We start from the raw sequence: 11,097 nt of genomic DNA on the forward strand, positions 1-11,097 counted from the left end.
AACAATCGATCTACGTTAAAAGTCGGGGATCGTCAGGTCAAGAGCAGTAGCTCGCATTCAGGTCCATCTCAACGGGATCTCCGTGTGATACGTCCCGCTAAGGTTACTCCCTCCGGAAAAACTGAACTGCTCGAGCGAAAGACAAAATCTCTTTGTCTCTGCCAATTGTTAGGCCTACACGACGTTAATGTACGCAGTGTCTACATATTTTCGGAAGATCCCTAAAATATATCAAAACTTGCTAAATTCCTTTTCTGCTACTGTCTCAAGCGATTAAATTATGTAGTAACTTATTAGTTTGGTTTCCGTTCTTTAGGATTTGGCCCAATAAAGCGGCTGCCCCGATTAAACGGAATCGACTGTATTCCAATTCAAGTTTGAAAATTATTCTGTTGAAAATTGAAGCCGTAGCGTAATAATCAACACTTGGCATAACTCATTCATTTATTCAGTTTTTATTGAGACGCGTTCTTACACACGTTTCGGGCTTCGTTTTGCCCCTCTTCACTCAACTTTTAACTCAGGAAAAGTATGACGTACAGGGGCAAGACCACCACTAAAAGAACTGAGAACATTGCGACGACGACGACAATAAATAATCTCTCGTTAGAATTGATTTGGTTTATTTGGTTACTACAATGCGACACGTGAGCGATCTGCCAAGGAGGATGCATCCCGGAAAGACTTATGTAAAGCTGGTCCCTATTTAGGTGTCACTAACATGTAGAAAACCGAGAAAACGTCACGTTGTCGGTCCGTTGGCCGTGCCCGAACTCCCGACCCCCAACAAGTACCCTCCAGTAACCGAGTGGATAAAACCACTCGGTTACGGGTACTTGTTGGACTGCAATTTGAAAATTGCAGACCTGTAAATATTCTAAATATAATAGGATAAAACAGTAAGTTTACATATGGTACTATTCTAGTGAGATTTATTTTTTTATAAGATATGATTTAAATAAATTTAGTTGCCTTACAGTCCTTAATTATGCTTTATTACAAATTGTCTACGTGGACATAATTTATTAATAGGTTTTTATACTGGTGTATTGGTTATCGATACAAAGAGTTCGTAATCAGAAAAATCAAAAATTCTTTATCACCTGTAGTAGTTTTTTCTGTACACATATCATACGTGTTTCGGGCTAACGTGTCCCCTCTTCAGCAGTATCACTACCACGACATTAAAAATTTCGCCTCCACATACTATGTTTGACCAAAGCATATTTAGAATAAGTATAGAACAAATTTGCATAAATTCATTTTGATTAAACGTTGTTCGTATGAAACTAATAAATTCCGTTTATAATAAATTTATTCTTACCCTAGAAACGGCAGCACTGCTTATAACATGATATAATTACACTACCAATTGTCGGTAAATGTAAAAGTCTGGTTTAAGGGGATTTTGTGCAAGATTTATATTTAATTTTGCTACCATTTTGGAACCATTAATCCTATCTTCAAATAAGTGATAAACAATAATGTAAATTGCGTTAATTTTTAAATTAGTTTAAATAAAGTTTCATTTGAAAAGTCTGCAAAAAAATTATTTTAACTTAGAATTAATTCTACACGCGATAGTTTTTTAAATTATCAGATTCTAATCAATGAAATAAGGCAATTTATACTCGAATTTTATTTTTAAATATTAATAATTCTCATAATTATGTAGTTATGACGTAACGGTAATACAGTCCGCTTAATTGGGACACGTTGGGAATAATCCATTTTGGCCCAATTAAGCGGCTGCCCCAATTGAACGAATTAATAATAAATTCTAAAATAAAATATGTAATAAGTAGATAAAAATAATAATTAGGTATCTATTGTAATGCTTTATTAAACCAAAATACAGAAAATATTTGTACTATAAATTTGCCAGACTCACGACGATAGATAACTGATTCGCATCACGCTAGTGTTGCCAAATACAGTATTAGTAGTGACTTGTAGAAGGGTTGTTCGTTCGATTTGTCCCTTTTTAGTTAGAACATGTTCTAACTAAAAAGGGAGAAATGAAAGGTTTCGTCCAAAAGTCTCCTTACGGTCTTCCTTTGAGCAGTTTCCTTTACGTGGAGATGGGCCACTTCGGCACGAGCATCCATAGAATCTGCCAGCTCCGGATGCTGGTCTCGACGATCGGTTGACTGCTGTTCGAATCTAGACGTAATTACGCACAAAATACCTTCCAAGGAAACTCTAGCTGTCTTCCAACTCTGTCGAGAGACCTCGAAAAATTGTCTGGGGATCTTTATCCCTTCGCTTTTAAGGGGATCGTCAGGTCAAGAGCAGTAGCTCGCATTCAGGTCCATCTCAGACGGGATCTCCGTGTGATACGTCCCGCTAAGGTTACTCCCTCCGGAAAAACTGAACTGCTCGAGCGAAAGACAAAATCTCTTTGTCTCTGCCAATTGTTAGGCCTACACGACGTTAATGTACGCAGTGTCTACATATTTTCGGAAGATCCCTAAAATATATCAAAACTTGCTAAATTCCTTTTCTGCTACTGTCTCAAGCGATTAAATTATGTAGTAACTTATTAGTTTGGTTTCCGTTCTTTAGGATTTGGCCCAATAAAGCGGCTGCCCCGATTAAACGGAATCGACTGTATTCCAATTCAAGTTTGAAAATTATTCTGTTGAAAATTGAAGCCGTAGCGTAATAATCAACACTTGGCATAACTCATTCATTTATTCAGTTTTTATTGAGACGCGTTCTTACACACGTTTCGGGCTTCGTTTTGCCCCTCTTCACTCAACTTTTAACTCAGGAAAAGTATGACGTACAGGGGCAAGACCACCACTAAAAGAACTGAGAACATTGCGACGACGACGACAATAAATAATCTCTCGTTAGAATTGATTTGGTTTATTTGGTTACTACAATGCGACACGTGAGCGATCTGCCAAGGAGGATGCATCCCGGAAAGACTTATGTAAAGCTGGTCCCTATTTAGGTGTCACTAACATGTAGAAAACCGAGAAAACGTCACGTTGTCGGTCCGTTGGCCGTGCCCGAACTCCCGACCCCCAACAAGTACCCTCCAGTAACCGAGTGGATAAAACCACTCGGTTACGGGTACTTGTTGGACTGCAATTTGAAAATTGCAGGCCTGTAAATTTCTACTGTTGTCTGTCTGCTGTTTGTCCTTCCTTAATCTGGAGAACAGAGTTAGATAGATGAAAGTCGAGACCAGACATGGAAATCGTAAGAGAAAAGGACCAGATTAACTATAGATGAACCTCCGATTTGTTCCGCAAGTCACGTTATTTCCATTCAAAATTTTCCCCTGAGCGGTGTTAGATACATTACCGGCACGACTCTATTGCTAACAGGAAAAGTACGATGTACAGGAGCAAAACACTATTATATTCCACGCAGGCAAGTGCTACGTGCTACCTCTCGCGGTAATGGCGTAATAGCGCGTCTATTTAGCGCTATATCATTGTCGCAGTAATTAAGTGATATATAAAATGCTATCTGAATTAATGATTTATTTTGAATCTATCTTTAATTTTTGTATTTGCAAATGTAAAAGGAAAAATATGAAAGTTCTTAAGTGGCTCGTTGGTCTAGGGGTATGATTCTCGCTTTGGGTGCGAGAGGTCCCGGGTTCAAATCCCGGACGGGCCCGATTTTTGCTTTTTTTTACAGAAAGATAATTGCACAGAATTACAAAATAGTTCTACGTAATTGTAAATAAACGTGTGAAGTTAGCCTTCCGCCATAAAAAGAAAACTGTTTTATAATAAACACTAGGTCGACGGCGTCATAGATTAAAAATTAATATATTTCGCGTTCATTGGAGTATTATTTCAATGAACACTTGCGTTATTAGTTTATATACAAAAAAGGAAATCGGGCCCGTCCGGGATTTGAACCCGGGACCTCTCGCACCCAAAGCGAGAATCATACCCCTAGACCAACGAGCCACTTACCTAAAAGCTTTCTACTTATTCGTTTTTTATTTACTCGTATATTTGTATACATAAAAAATATATCCATACGAACAGATAAGACATCTGTTTTTAATTACAGATTTAAAAATTATAAAATAAATTATCCAATGGTAAGCCATTAATAATATGACTTACTTGCCGTTGGCCTCTTTTTTCGAATTGTTTACTTTAATAACCGACATACTTTTAATTAAACATCAAATAATTCACTTAACAATTGTTCAAGATATAAAATCTTATAATATATTATTTAGATTATTATAGAATATTAGCCTAATATTGGCATTAGATTAATACAGGTAATGAATATATAAAGAATATAGTTTATTTTATATGTTTGTCGATGATATTCTGTAGGCCCGCTATTAATTAAGCTATATGTTAGGTTTTATTTATTACAGTAGGCCTACAAATATAAATGTGTGATTAATAAGTCACAGGCCTCTAAAGGCATCAAATGTGCTTCACTGTGAGTAGGCACAGGGAAACTTTTCGATGCATTTGTGGCCGCCAGCGCCAGAGATCCTGAACTCTGTCTGGCAACACTTGTCAACAAGAGTGGCTGGCAACGTCAAAAAAAGAAAAGGCGCGAAAGTTCGTTGGATTTTGTCCGGGTGTTGCCCGAGGATGTCTGTGACAGTTCTAACCTTTTCTAATAAAGTTCTTTTTTGTTACTGTTCGTGTTTGCCTGCTTAATGTTAGATCTAAACATCAGTAGGATTGAATGACAAAGTGGTGACCCGAACGTGATCCGATTAATGAACTACCTGGACTTTCGACTGAATTGGATAGCGAACAACTCTGTGTCTATGATGGAACTTTTTTAACAGGATATGCAGGTATGATCAGTTTCTAAATCGTAAATTCGATAGGAAGACGGTGGGTAAATCTTACCGAAGACTAGGAGTACGTGACTCAGGCTAAGCTTTATCCAAGACTATCCCGCTTTCTTTGTAGCCGCATAGTTAAGCGCCCGGAATGGCGGAACAGAACGAGTTGGAAATCGGACGTGTACAGGCAAAAATGCCTATCTTTACTAAAACCAACATCAAATTATTTTTTGTGCAGCTAGACGCGGCTTTTGCCATTAATCGGATTACAAGTGAGAACACTAAGTACAACTATTTAATCAATTCCCTGGACGCGGAGATTCTATCTAATGTTAGTGACTTAGTATTTGACCGTCCAGCCGAGGCTCCGTTTTCTAAACTTAAAGATCGACTCCTCGAAATTTTCCAGAACTCCGCTGCTAAAGAGGCTAAAATTCTGCTTGAAGATCTGGCGTTAGGGGATCAGAAACCCAGCGTTTTACTCCGTAAAATGAGGGAGCTTTCAGCGGGCAAAATTACCGAAGAATTTCTTAGAAACTTGTGGCTCCAACGTCTCCCCAAAAATATTCAGACCGTATTGGCTGTTAGCAGTGATGAACTAGACAAGCTAGCCATCCTTGCTGACAAGGTTGCTGAACTTACAGAACCAACCCAACTGGCCAGCATCAACTTGAAAGACGAAAATCCCGTAATCAAAAACCTTGAACTGCAGATTTTAGAACTCACAAAGAAGGTTGCAGAACTTAATGTATCGCGTACTGCTCGTCCCCGTTATCGTAGTAGAGAGAGAAACCGACATAACCCGAATTCGAGGCACCGCGTTAGTTCACGCTCTCGGGGAAGAAGCCTCAGTCGTCAGGGATATTGTTACTACCACAGTAAGTTTGGATCAGCTGCTTGGAAATGTCGTTCGCCGTGTTCCTTTAATCGAACTGCTGATCAGGGAAACGAGAGCAGCCAGCCGCAGTAACGGCCTGTGGGTCCAGTCTGGCTCCTAAATATAGCCGTTTGTTTGTGTATGACAACAAAACTGGCCTAAATTTCTTAATTGATTCTGGAGCAGATTTATCGATCATTCCCAACCGCACTAAGAATCAGCCTACAAAGGTTGAATTGTATGCTGCCAACGACTCTAAAATCTCGACGTATGGAACAAAAGTGCTAGAACTTGACCTCAACTTAAGACGTTCTTTCAGATGGGAATTCACCATAGCTGATGTGCAGAAGCCTATAATCGGTGCAGACTTTTTGGCCAACTTTGGACTCATTCTCGACATCAGAAACAGATTACTGGTTGACCCCCTGACTTCCCTTACTACACGAGGAAGATATTATACAGGACCACCTACTTCAGTCAAAACTATAATCAGCAATTCCCCAATGCAGGATATCCTCAAGGACTTTCCACATCTCACTCGTCCTCGACCGTTTTCAGATAAGGTCAGGCACAACACAGTGCATTATATCGAGACACACGGTCCACCCGTATTTGCTAAACCTCGTAGATTGCACCCGGCTCAACTGCAAGTAGCAAAGCAAGAATTCCAGCACATGATGGAGCTAGGTATATGCAGACCATCAAAGTCCAACTGGGCTTCTCCCCTCCATATGGTGCCGAAGGGCCGTAACGATTGGAGACCTACGGGAGACTACCGTGCCCTGAATAGGATAACTGTTCCCGATCACTATCCAGTGCCACACATCCACGATTTTGGTCAAAATCTACACGGAGCTCGAATATTTTCCAAGATCGATTTGGTTAGGGCCTTCCATCATATACCAGTTAACCCAGATGATGTGCCAAAGACAGCCATTACGACGCCATTTGGGCTATTTGAATTCATTTTCCTCCCTTTTGGTCTCTGCAATGCAGCCCAATCATTTCAACGATTCATGCATGAAGTTCTGCGAGGCCTAAACTTCTGCTTTTCATACCTAGATGACATCCTCATCGCTAGCACTTCGTGGGAGGAACATAAGATGCACATGCGGCAAGTGTTTCAACGCCTAGACAAGTACGGTCTGCAAATCAATGCATCCAAGTGTACTTTTGCTGCCTCACATGTATCATTCTTAGGATACATGGTGTCTCCCCACGGCATTATGCCACTTCCGGAACGTGTATCTGCCGTAACTCAACAGAAGCGACCACAGACCCTCAAACAACTGAGAAGGTTCTTGGGCATCTTGAACTTCTATCGTAGGTTCCTACCCAATGCGGCCCATCACCAAGCTCCTTTGCACGACCTACTTAAAGGAGCAAAGAAAAACGACCAACGTGAGATTAAATGGACTGACAATTCTATTCAGGCATTTGAGTCATGTAAATCACAATTAGCAGAAGCCACCTTACTACACCATCCTTCACCAAGTGCTACCCTTGCACTTCACGTCGATGCATCTGATTCTGCTGTGGGCGCTGCCCTTCATCAAGTTACAGCACAAGGTCTCCAGCCACTGGCGTTCTTTTCCCGCAAGCTGAGTAACTCTCAGCGTCAGTATTCTGCATACGACCGAGAACTTCTGGCTGTGTATTTGGCTGTGAAACATTTCCGATTTATGCTGGAAGCACGACAGTTCACCATTTACACAGACCATAAACCATTGACGTTTGCTTTCCAGCAACGACACGACAAATGTACACCCCGTCAGTTGAGACATCTCGACTTTATAGGACAATTCTCGACAGACATCAGACACATAAAGGGAATCGATAATGTTCCAGCTGATGCTCTCTCCCGTATTGAATCAATTAGTAGCCCATCTATAGATTATAGCAAAATTGCAAAAGACCAACAGCAAGATCCTGAGCTCCAGTCTCTCCTGACTTCAAGTGACTCATCACTTGTACTTAAGAAGTTTAAACTTCCTGATAGTGATGTCGAAATTTACTGTGATGTATCGACAGGTCGCATTCGTCCATACATTCCACCTAATTATCGTCGCACTGCTTTCAACACTGTCCATAACCTGTCCCATCCAGGTGTAAGGGGCTCAACCAGATTGGTAAAAGCAAAATTTGTTTGGCCGTCCATCAGTAAAGACTGCCAGACATGGTCTCGCACCTGCATTTCTTGTCAGCGGTCGAAAATCCAGAGACATGTCGCTAGCCCTTTGGGAACCTTTCCTATTCCAGACGCTAGATTTTTAAACATTCATATTGATATTGTTGGTCCATTGCCACCTTCCAACGGCTCAACATACTGCCTCACAATCATCGATAGATTTTCTCGTTGGCCTGAGGCAATCCCGTTGCCAGATATAGCGGCTGAAACAGTAGCTTCAGCCTTATATTCAGGTTGGATATCTCGCTTTGGAGTGCCTGCCCAAATAACATCTGACCAAGGACGTCAATTCGAGTCTAGCCTATTCAAATCCCTCACTCAACTTCTTGGTGCCAAAAGAGTTAGGACAACAGCATACCACCCAATTGCGAATGGCATTGTTGAACGCTTTCATCGTTCACTTAAAACTGCCATCAAATGCCACTCTACTGACAGGTGGACGGAAGTACTACCTACAGTCTTGTTAGGATTGCGAACTGCGCTTCGTGAAGACACCAATATTACTGCAGCTGAAATGATCTATGGCACCAGCCTCCGATTGCCTGGAGAATTTTTCGTCCCAGGTTCTCAGGACATCAATCCATGTTCTTTCGTCGAAAAACTCAGAACGATGATGGCGAACTTAAAACCAGTGCCTGTTGTGCACCACTCCTATCGCAACCCATTTATCCACAAAGAACTGCACTCATGTTCCCACGTATTTCTCCGCAATGATGCTGTACGGAAGCCCTTGCAGCCTCCATACGATGGACCCTACGAAGTCGTGTCACGCGGTAGCAAGACATTCACTCTATGCATAAAGGGAAAAGAAACTGTAGTTTCTATTGATCGCCTGAAACCGGCTTTTATTCTCGCAGCGAGCGAGTCGGACCAGTTACCCCCAACGTCTCCAATGCCAAGACCAGCGACGACTAAACATACGACAGAAGATCGAGCCCCAACGCGACAAACTACCACGCGCTCTGGCCGACATGTATCGTTTCCCGTTCGTTTCGTGTCTCAGACACTGGTGGGGGAGTAGCTGTGGCCGCCAGCGCCAGAGATCCTGAACACTGTCTGGCAACACTTGCCAAGATCACGAACTCTGTCTGGCAACACTTGCCAACAAGAGTGGCTGGCAACGTCAAAAAAGAAAAGGCGCGAAAGTTCGTTGGATTTTGTCCGGGTGTTGCCCGAGGATGTCTGTGACAGTTCTAACCTTTTCTAATAAAGTTCTTTTTTTGTTACTGTTCGTCTTTGCCTGCTTAATGTTAGATCTAAACATCAGTAGGATTGAATGACAAACATTCGATATGGCGTTGACATGCTTAGAAATGCAATCTGAAGCAGATTTTTCATGTTTCGTTCTTGACGGATTCCGGACATACGTCATCCGAATATCGAACCACTGTTTCACAACAGTAAACAAGGAAAAAACTTTCAAATTTGACTACAGTATTTTCATTTTATTATACAAGAAATACATACATTTTAGAAACCTCCTTATAATTCTTTATATTTTAATTAATTATCATTTATTCAAATTAACCTAATTATTTAGTATTATTTTTTCTTTACTTGAACGAAGTTGTTTTTTAGAAGACCAGTTTTAATACAACGATAAAGTCGAATTAAGTTTCCAGTTTGTGTGCCTATGCTTCATTATTCTATAGGAAATGTATACATGTTATTGTGAAAGACCGATACTATATACACGAAAATGCAATATGCTTTAGTAATTAATAGAATATAATTAGTATATTAAATGCACTCTTCCTTTTAAAAAATGAAAAAGCTATGATTAACATTAATCATTTTAAATTCTAAATTAAACTAAAATTCACACACACACACATGTGCTCAATATTCTGGATTTGTCTTAAATTTAAAATGGTTTATAAGTAAGTAGGAATCATAATAAATGAGATATTAGCGTGTAATTAAAACTACGCACTTCTGATCAATAATATTTTGATCGTAAGGATTCGATCGGAATTTAAATGACGTCAAATAAGCAACCAATGAGAATCGTTTCTTCCGTGCGAGAGACATTCTAGGACCTTGATCCCCGATATCATTCCTACAATCGGCGCTTCTTGACTTGCATTGAGGTCATTGCACATGACGTCACAAATCACACGCAAGACATGCAACCAGTGTCAGGTGTTGATGTATCGACTTTTGGTTTTATGAAAGCGAACAATATATTATTAATAGTAGGCCTATATTTACAAGATTAAAGCTTTTTGTAGGCATATGTAATTAGTTTATTATACTATGTAAGCATTGACTTTATTAGTGAGAGTATAAACTTGATAGTAATAAAGCATACGAAGATCAAATCGATACGCAGATGAAGTACAGTATAAACATTAATTTATTAAATGAACAATAAATTTATGTATAATGGTTCCATATTTTATTATTACGTAAATAATAAAAATTACAAATATTTTCTTCTTTTATTGCTAGATTTGGAAATTAATAGTATGATTTATAATATAATATCCACGGGAAGAAGAAAGAGAGAGAGGGAGCGGAGAGCACATCTGTGGATATCAGTGGAGTTATTCAAAAAAGGAAGAAAAATGCTAAAAAATAGTGGCTCGTTATCTCATGAGCAAAAAGAGCAATTGCCTAGGGCTTCAACTAACAGGGAGCCCCAAATCAATCTTTTATTAAAAAAAAAACTATCTCACCTAAAAATTCTCCCCGAAGAATCTGAAGTCAACATTGTATATGAGGCCCTCTAATTCATTCGCCTGGACCCCACGAAACTATAAAGAAAAAAATATATATTAGATTGGTGGAATCATTCTCTTTCTTCTTTCTTTCAAACAATGAACTGACTCAGAACTAGTGTCGCAGTGTGTTAAAGTTCTCAAGCTCAAGCTCGTGATAAAGAGAAGACGATAATCTTCATTCCATCAAATAATAATAGTTTCCTAGTGATTTTATAAGCATTCTCTTTCTTTTTTTCAATGAACTTCGCAGATAAACACAGATGCGCGCGTGCTGGCTTTGACGGCCAAATAAAACTTCAAAGCGTGTAGTAAGTGCATCTTTCAGGGGGGAATGTTTCAGTTAATAGTTTGTTTATTTTTGATGCAGTAAAATTGCGGTTTTTAATTTAAGAAAATGGAGTTCACTCCTTTTTCAGCGATTGTAACGTCATCTATAATAAAACCGAAAGCCCATCTTGTGGTTCTTTTAATTAATTAATTAAAATCTACTTTGATGTAATGAAATTTTTTTGTAGGG

At 39.6% G+C, this 11,097-nt stretch overlaps 2 non-coding genes across 2 annotated transcripts; one reads left to right on the top strand and one right to left on the bottom strand.

The window, feature by feature from the left end:
- The first annotated feature begins 3,564 nt into the window (after positions 1-3,564).
- Positions 3,565-3,636, top strand: Trnap-ugg. The gene has a single exon. It is a non-coding gene; the product is annotated as a tRNA-Pro (tRNA).
- A 227-nt stretch (positions 3,637-3,863) lies between these two features.
- Trnap-ugg lies at positions 3,864-3,935 on the bottom strand. The gene has a single exon. It is a non-coding gene; the product is annotated as a tRNA-Pro (tRNA).
- Positions 3,936-11,097: the final 7,162 nt, after the last annotated feature.

This window comes from Centruroides sculpturatus, unplaced genomic scaffold, assembly GCF_000671375.1.
Source record: "Centruroides sculpturatus isolate CEXI.00-Female unplaced genomic scaffold, Cexi_2.0 scaffold32, whole genome shotgun sequence".
NCBI lineage: Eukaryota > Metazoa > Arthropoda > Arachnida > Scorpiones > Buthidae > Centruroides > Centruroides sculpturatus.